Below are 9,294 nucleotides of genomic sequence, written 5' to 3'. Positions count from 1 at the left end.
TTAGGACGGAATTAATAAGTACAAGTCTATCTCCGTATGAGAGTAGCTTGCCTTGCCAGCAACCCAACTTTCGTTCAAAGCGGTTCTCTACTGGATTCCATTCCCTATTGAGAAGTTTTCTATAATGGACCGGGATCCCCAGGTAACAAAAGGGGAGAGAACCAGCTTCACAACCAAGGATTTGCTTATATTGGTTCTCCACATCCTTCGCCTTTCCAAAACAGAAAATCTCACTCTTATGAAAATTGATCTTAAGTCCAGACAGTTGCTCAAAGATGCAAAGGATTAACTTCATGTTAACAGCCTTCTGAAGGTCATGTTCCATGAAGAGAATAGTATCGTCTGCATATTGTGAATGTATTTGATGTCAAACTAATGCTCTTGTCCTCTTTATGATGTTATCTACCAGGGGATGTTTGGTTTATACCATGGTGATAACCGAGAGAGGCAATTGCTAAGTTGTGATACTCTCATACCTTTACTAGGTAAATAACATGGGTTTTCTTTAAGTTGTTGGTGGTATCTATAAGACCTTTGTATGGTTGCTCTTTATTGAATGGTTAAATTTTGGTTGTTGTATGTTTGTTTTGTTGGTGCAATGTGATTGATTGTGTTCCTTTTATATTTTCCGGCGATAGACGCGAGCAATTCCGGAGAAGAAGAAGAAGTGGAATTGGACAAGGATTTTATTTATATTGTTGGGATTCTTATATTGATGGAGTTGAAGAAGTACAGGGACAAATAAGCCAAGGCAAGCCATCTTTTGATCTCTGATCCGGTGTCTAGTTGGATGTCATTTGTTGATGTTCAAAGCACCTTCATTCTATGTGTGTTATTATCTCTATTTATGTCATCTATGTGTGATTGCAAGTGGGGTACTCCCTAGTGGTGATGCTCCACTATTGTCCTTGTGTTATGGGATGCATGGTAACATGGCCGTGCTATCCCACTTGGTTATCTTGTATGCTCAACTTGAGCATGTTCCATCTCAAGATAGTAACTTACACCACACCCACCCCCTTTGTAGTATAGAGGTATCAATGTCATGATCTTGGTGTATTCTCAACTTGGGAGGAGTATGCCGTGTACCATCTTGGAGAATATGTTGGATAGTGACACTCCACTATCTAAGTTGTGTAGTTAGCACCACAAATCTAAGAGTATATTCCTTCTTGTGTTGTCATAATACATGCTTAACTTAAGCAAGTATGATCCACTCCATTACCCCTTTTTACACCATCTATGGCGTGATGACTCTCATCTCGGCCGTAGTGAAATAGTTGTTCAACTCATGAAACTTTAGGTTGGGAACCCCTCAAGGTTTACCTTGTTGTAAATGTTTATGAAAACCTTGGGTGAGTTAACCTTACCCAAGTGTATGGTTTATAAAGGCAAAAAGGGATCTTGTCAAAGATGTTTGAGAAAAGGAATGTGTGTGTGTGAGTTGAGTTTTGAGAAAAACGACACATGGTTCTTTGTATTCGCCCGGAACAATTACACAGCGCAACCATAGCTACTCCAACATGGGCACGGGGCTTAACTTGACGTTTGTTCTTCTTAGCATGAGGCACCGCACAACTATACAAGGGTACGCATTACCCGAGTCCGGGTTGTCATGGTTGGGACAATAGTATAACGGGAGGCCTTCGGGGCTGACCCGTCCGGAAGACACTATGGGTCTCCTGGCTTGGCGGTGGAGCCACGCTCAAGAGGAGGTGAGCTGCCACGGTGCCGGGGAGGTACATACTCCATAGGGTAGGACCTCGTGTTAAGTCGAATGGGCGAAAGGTTATGTCCGGGTATCCATCGTGGCATATGTCGTTATGCGGGGATGATGCCCACACGATAGGTATCCGGATAGTTGTGGTGAAAGTGTGCAAACTCTGCAGAGTCAAAACTATTCGAATAGCCGCGTCCGCGGTCATGGACGGTTGGGATGGCCGTTACCGAGCTGTGTCGAGTTTTGGTTTTGAAAATGATTTCCAAAGGAAATGCGTGTGTTGGAAGTACCGGAAGGGTACGGGAAAGATGTTGGCCGACCATGTGGAGATTTGAGGAAAATGAAACAAAATTGGGTGACCCTTCCTAGTGTTTTCATGTAGAGGAACTCTTCTTCAATAAAGATATAGAGATGTCATAGGACCACCAAAGTGTCTGCATCACTTGAGATGCCGGCATGCTTTATCCACAAGAGAAACTGAATCTCTTTCACATGCTATATCCACAAGAGAAACTATTCTTCCTCTCTTGTCTCTTTTAGTTAGCTCTGTTAGCATCTTTCTTGATGGTTTGCGAGTACAATTCCAAATGTACTCACAGCTTTGTCCCTGGCTATTTACTTGGCCAGACTTGAAGGAACTCGACAAACGAAGAAGGAGTTGGCGACGTCTATGCGAGCTAGGAATGTCTTCCCAGTCAGTTGCCTGTAGGGTTATGGCAGATGACTTGGGTACTGCGCTACTGAAGTGATGATGCTACTATGATGTTTAGTTAGGCTCTTCGAGGCTATTATGTAATTATCGGTCATGTGACCATGTTGTAATTTTCTTATTCCGCTTTGTAATGGATGGTGTAATTTGATATCAGTTCGGTTATGTGTTCATGGCGCACTGATCATGGGATCGTGAACTGTATACATAACAGGGAATTTCGGACAGCTAGTCCGGGGTCCCCACAGAGCTGGTATCAGAGCTATCCTGACTGTAGGAGACCTTAGTTAGCATGGACGTTAGTTAGGAAACAAGTACTTGGAAGAAAAAAAAACTATTTACGAAACAAACTTTTTCTTTGGTCGGAAGCATAGCTTCTACTCCTCTTAATTCTTCAAAACTTCTAAATTCTTATCTCTCCGCTTTATAAGAATGTTTGAAAATTCTTACTCTATTGTCTCATCAACTTCAAAACTACATATTGGACGATGTCCCCGACTCAGACCGGAGACTCGAAGTCGAAGATGGATCAACCTTTTATGAAGTCTCACGTATCTCCAACAGCAGCTATTGAAGGCTGGATGCCGACTTAGTCCTGCTCATGTAGGGATGATAACATCATGTCTTTGGTTTTCACCAAAGTATGTCAAAGATCTGACCTTGTTCCTCCATGGGCTTGCACTTTTTGCAGTCGTCTGGGATCAAGTCCTCAGTTCTTGACTAGAAATTTTTAGGCCAGCCACCAGAAGTTGCCGACTTCGGAAGTACCTCAACAGCTACCCCTTCGAAGACCTCACGTCCCCGGGATGTTGAGCAAGAAGACTACACAGTTTTAGCCTCTGCCTCAACAACGACGACTCAACACCAGGCCTGCTTCACCACCCTCTGCTTCGAGAATCCTTGTTGAAGACGATGTCAACAAGATGAAGACGCCAACATATGTGACTGGCCCCCAAACCTATAGGATGGATAGGACAAAACTCAATCGCTTTGATTGAGCTACCCCCGCGCATTAGGAATTTCTGGGTACTTAGAGTACCATGTCTGGTTTGATGATTGCTTGTAGTTCCCTAGTGTGCTGCCTTGAGTGTTTGTATCTGTTTGCTGGGTGCATGTATGTCTCGCTATTTAGACGTTCCCGCCCTTTTTAATTGTTTGAAATTTGTGAAACAGAAATTAAAAATGGAAATCTGCCAGTGTACTGTTTTGCTAATAAAAATATTTTGGTAGCTCCGATTGATGTGATTCCAATTGCACTAGAACCAGTATGAAATTATCTTTTAGACGCCACTGACCTTGTATTTTTAGGATTTTTGTGCGATTTTTAATAAATAAAACTTGATCACTGTTTCTGGTTAGTATTTTGAGTCTCAAAAATTGAAAAATAAATATTTTTGAATGATTCCAATTGTGATGATCTTGTTTTGTTACTGTGCATCTAGAAAAAATACCAGTAGCCTCTGTTAGTGGTATTTTGTTTCTGGTTATGGTTGTATGGGTGTCACATGCCATGATAGGATTAAAATTTGCCTCGTCAATGTATTGCTAACTGCTAGTTAGTTGGGTAGATTAACGAAAGACTCTAACTCTAAACCCGTTAGCAGTTGTTTTTCAACCGTCAGGTAAACTAACTCAGACCCCTATCTTCGCCGACTACTTTCAAGGTCATCTGAAGCATCTCTACTACGCCAACAAAGAAAAAGCCAATACCTTCAAGATCCGCTGAAGCATCTCCACTTCGTCAAGAAAGAAGAAGCCCTACCTTCAAGAGTGACTGCACCTCTGCGAGAAGACCTACTAACTTGGTCTAACCTTGGATTATAATCGTGCTAACCTCGAGGATATCTTCTTGAAACCACCCCCCCCTAACACACCGTCTAACCCGTTGAGTGAACAATAGCGTCAAAGCCAAGCTACATCACATGGTTCATCTGGTCCTTACCAAGTGAAGCTCCTGAAGATACCTCAAGACTCAAGACTTTAGGCGTAGTTTACCCGCCAACTTCTTAGCTGGTAGAAGCAGCACTGACCCGCAAGCTGAAGTTTTTCTTCAACAACCTCTGTTGCAGCCTCATATGGATGCCAACCAGACATTTCCTCAACTTACTAACTCACCGCGCGTCCCATATGGTTGAGTTAACACCGTGAGTGCCTCTTGAAGTGGTGGTCTGCACATCGCCCCCGAAGATTCTTCAGCTAAACAAGGAAGACCGATGACTTCTTCCGAAGCCCCAGACAGAACTACAAGGCAGAAGCTCTGAGTTTTTCCGAGAACCCGATGAAAAATCTTAAGGGTGGAAGACTTCGTCTTCCACTAAAAGTTGGAGCTAACCCTAACATTTTAAACCTTTCTAACACACCGTTGGAAACTTGGGATGCACTAACTCCCCTCAAAGTGGTGGACTGTGCATCGCCCCCTGAAGATGTTTTCAACTCAAGACAGGAGATCAATGGCTTCTCCAAAAAGCGCCCGACAAGACCCGTGGCTGAGGCTCCTCTTCCACTAAAATCAAGCTAACTCTAAAAAAGTTTTCAGCCCTGCTCAAGCACCGTTGGGTGCAATAACCCTCCCACAGTCTTGAACCTCCGTCAGGATCGTGAATAAGCTATAGATCCAACACCTGCATGGAGTAGTCAACCTCTTCATGAAGCTCGCCATCGGCCGAAATCCATCATGTCTCCCAGAAGATGAAGCAAACGACTTTCTCTACAACGGCACGTCTACAGAAGAATGGAGTCTGACTTTGGTTAAACTTTATAACCCCTCTAGTTCTACACTCAGTAATCTCGGGACGAGATTATTTTAAGGGTGGAAGATCTGTAACACCCCAACTTTTGCAACCTTGATTAGTTGTCCTTATTTCAAAAATCAGGGGGAACAAAAACTTTTTCTATAGACTAATTGAGATGAATTGCCTTGATCTGTCTGTTAATATGAATTGCTTTGATCTGTTGGTAGATGTATTGTTTTGTTTTGCTTGTTGAGTTTTGTCTTGAGTTACCTCAAAGAACAACACCTCTAGTGGTCAGCCAAACAAATCACCTAATAAAACACCTATGTGACTTAGGAAAAGTTGTTTTCCTTTTTCTCCACATCAAACTTTTCTACTCATGGCAACATGAGTGTGCCTACTTAAAATTCCTCTTTGTGTTTAAGCTAGCTCAAATCATCCTTTATTCCAAACTTGCATCCTTCTCTTATACCCTAACCAGTGTTTCAGCACTAGACCACTTCTTCCTCTTTTACCTCTTGTTTTTATCCTAATCCAAGTTTAATCTTCACAAAACCAAGAGTGGGAATGATAGGTACATTTTGTAGCCACCGCCTACCCTTGAGAACAATCCTCCCTAAATTAAGTTTTCTTTCTCAAAAACCCTATTGTTTTTCCATCTCTAGTTCTGAACACAAAACTACTTCTAGTTTTATTAACTCTTTTCAAGATAATTCTTCAAAGAAAACAAAGAACTGAAATGGGCTTTGTTTTTCATCCCATTTCTAACAAGTACTGATTTCTGAAACATTACTTTCTATTTTGTTTTCTTTTTAACAAAAGGCTTGTTTATGGTACTTATACCATTTCTTGTTTTCCTCTTGCTTATTTTACATTTAAGAAAAAACTCTACTTTACTTGAGAAAGTAAGTAGAACATTTTGAACCCCTATGTTCCAACTAGTTTTATCTCAACACTTTCAAACTTCATTCCACTTGAGTTCATTCCCAATTGTCCCTAGACAAATTGAGGTGTTTCAAATACTTTTCAAATAAGTCCTATTTCAAATGAAAACTCATGCAACTCTTGTGTACACCTCTGATCTACCCCATAATGTTCCTTCATCCACCAATTCTTGATCAAGTAGATGATCTCTTGATACTTTCTATGGACTCCCTTCTCTTTTCAACTAAACCCTTGACTCAGGGAGTGTTTCAACCCACTCCCACTTGACCTCTTATTTGAAGAGCAACTTATATTTTATCATACATACCCCACTCCTCCATCTCTTTCCATCATCACCTTGACCTCACGAATTGGAGATTCATGTCACCATATTCATCCTTGTGAGTATATGGATATTTCACTCACCATCTCTCTTAGTCTTGCTCTGCAATTGTCTAGACCACCATCATCACCATCATCTCTTGGCCAAATGGACAATTTGATCTAAGTTCTTTGTTCTCCCACATAGGCACCAATGTTTATTATCACCTCCCTCCCAAATTTGTATACTTCATCAAACCATTTTTAGCTAACCCTCCCAACACTCCACCTTGGTCGACATTCATGAAGTGGCATTGTATTTTGCTTGTTCACTTGTGATTGTCAAGAAGGAGCCGGCCATGACAAGATTTCCGGCCAGCCCTCCCTCCTCACTTCCTTCTCTTACAAGCTTTGCCTCCCACCTAACCCAATCACTAAATGGGCAGCCACCCACCTTGGCCAATCAAGTGAAGGGCTGCCACCACTCTCTCCCTCTATAAAGTTCACTTGGCCGGCCACCCCTCCACCTTTGGCTCTCATTTTTGACTCTCCACTCCTTCCTCCACTCACTCACACTCCTCTCCTACCTCTTCCCCACGAGCTGCTGCTCCCCCAAGGCTCCATGGCCGGCCATGGCCATGGAAAGCTCACCAAGATGCGGCTCCTTCCTCCCTCAAGCTCATCCTCACCATGAGAGCCTCCCTCTCCATCTTCTCCCCAACCTTAGATGGTTTAATCTCCTCTTCTTCTTCCTCCATTGCTAAGATTGGATCTTGATGCAGGTGCATGTTGGTCCAAGCATGGAGAAGCATGAGCAATCCTCAGATCTGAAGTTCTTGAGCAAAGTTCGTCCAAATCCCTGCAGTGATTTCTGTAATCTTGCTGTTTCAGATTTTGGTACGAGTTTGTAAAATCCACCAAATCTCGTGCGCAGATCCAAATCGCGTGATTCAAAATTCCGCAGGTAGATATGGAAAATCTCTACAACTTGGCGTTGGTCTCATCCTCAAATTCGTTACGGATTGTCCGTGGTAAATAAAGTTATGTAGACATGCAGATTCACTGTTTGTTAGATTTGTTCCGATTTACAAACCTTTTTGAACAAACTCAACTGTGGGTGAAAGCCCTCTTCAATACCTTCATTTTGGCGGTGGTTTCACTTCGATTGACCTCCTGAAACTGAAATGGTTCACAGATCAAGATCTGGTCAGATCTGATTTTGTCGAATTAAACCAGGAGTTTGGAAACGAATTCTTGAATGAAACCAGTTGGGTAAGAACCAGCTTCTCAATACCTTTCAGATGCAGCTGACCTCATATTTTTATGTGTTATGTACGATTTGTGGTGAATTAAACTTGTTCTGTGTGTTCTGCAGACATGGCTGTTAGCTTTTAAATCACCAAAAATCTATTTTTGCACCTAATTGAGTGATTCCAATTTTGTAGGACTGATGGATGTTTTCTTAATCATCTCAAACAAGTTTCACACCTTTGTCTTTTGTGTAACTCCAGAGAGAAAACAAATGGTACAGACATGCAGTAAACTTGTCAATCCATTTGTGAGAGTTTCAGAAACAATTTGAACCCAAATCCAATTGTGTGTGTATCTCTGTTTAAATACCTTTCAAATGTCAGTAGTCTCATATTTTTAGGATTTTTCTACGATTTATGGAGTACAGATCTTGTTTTCTGTACAGTCAGATTCAAAGAAATTCCTAAAATTGTAGGTTTAATATTTTTGGGTGATTCCAATTGGGTTAGTCTTGTATTAGTACTGGCCATCTAGGAAAAATACTGTTAGTCTCTGTTCATGCATATTTGTTACTGTTAGTAATGTATATGTGTGACATGCATTGTTGGAGCAAAACTTTTCGGTTTATTTAAAACCCTTGACCAACTCTTTTTATTAGAAATGGGCAACCTTTGTTTTATGCTTGCAAAACAAAACCTCTGCAATTTAACATTAGCTCTTTTGTTTTGCTTAAGTTTTCTAATGGTAGGGCATATCATTTGCTTCCTATTCTTGTGTGGTGTTATGTGAGCAAACTAAGTTAGGAAAACTGTTTTCTACTTTTCCAAAAATGTTTGAAAATGTTTTGTGAATGTATTTGATGTCAAACTAATGCTCTTGTCCTCTTTATGATGTTATCTACCAGGGGATGTTTGGTTTATACCATGGTGATAACCGAGAGAGGCAATTGCTAAGTTGTGATACTCTCATACCTTTACTAGGTAGATAACATGGGTTTTCCTTAAGTTGTTGGTGGTATCTATAAGACCTTTGTATGGTAGCTCTTTATTGAATGGTTAAATTATGGTTGTTGTATGTTTGTTTTGTTGGTGCAATGTGATTGATTGTGTTTCTTTTATATTTTCCGGCGATAGACGCGAGCAATTCCGGAGAAGAAGAAGAAGTGGAATTGGACAAGGATTTTATTTATATTGTTGGGATTCTTATATTGATGGAGTTGAAGAAGTACAGGGACAAATAAGCCAAGGCAAGCCATCTTTTGATCTCTGATCCGGTGTCTAGTTGGATGTCATTTGTTGATGTTCAAAGCACCTTCATTCTATGTGTGTTATTATCTCTATTTATGTCAACTATGTGTGATTGCAAGTGGGGTACTCCCTAGTGGTGATGCTCCACTATTGTCCTTGTGTTATGGGATGCATGATAACATGGCCGTGCTATCCCACTTGGTTATCTTGTATGCTCAACTTGAGCATGTTCCATCTCAAGATAGTAACTTACACCACACCCACCCCCTTTGTAGTATAGAGGTATCAATGTCATGATCTTGGTGTATTCTCAACTTGGGAGGAGTATGCCGTGTACCATCTTGGAGAATATGTTGGATAGTGACACTCCACTATCTAAGTTGTGTAGTT

At 41.2% G+C, this 9,294-nt stretch overlaps 1 long non-coding RNA gene across 1 annotated transcript; it reads left to right on the top strand.

Annotated features, from left to right (window-relative positions):
* The first annotated feature begins 378 nt into the window (after positions 1 to 378).
* Positions 379 to 8,956, top strand: LOC127332917 (uncharacterized). The gene is made up of 4 exons (XR_011750900.1): positions 379 to 485; positions 639 to 751; positions 8,562 to 8,637; positions 8,791 to 8,956. It is a non-coding gene; the product is annotated as an uncharacterized lncRNA (long non-coding RNA).
* The last annotated feature ends 338 nt before the right edge of the window (positions 8,957 to 9,294 follow it).

Source organism: Lolium perenne, chromosome 2 (genome assembly GCF_019359855.2).
Source record: "Lolium perenne isolate Kyuss_39 chromosome 2, Kyuss_2.0, whole genome shotgun sequence".
Taxonomy (NCBI): domain Eukaryota; kingdom Viridiplantae; phylum Streptophyta; class Magnoliopsida; order Poales; family Poaceae; genus Lolium; species Lolium perenne.
Note: the sequence above shows the minus strand (reverse complement) of the source record. Positions and strands in the feature narration are given on the sequence as shown.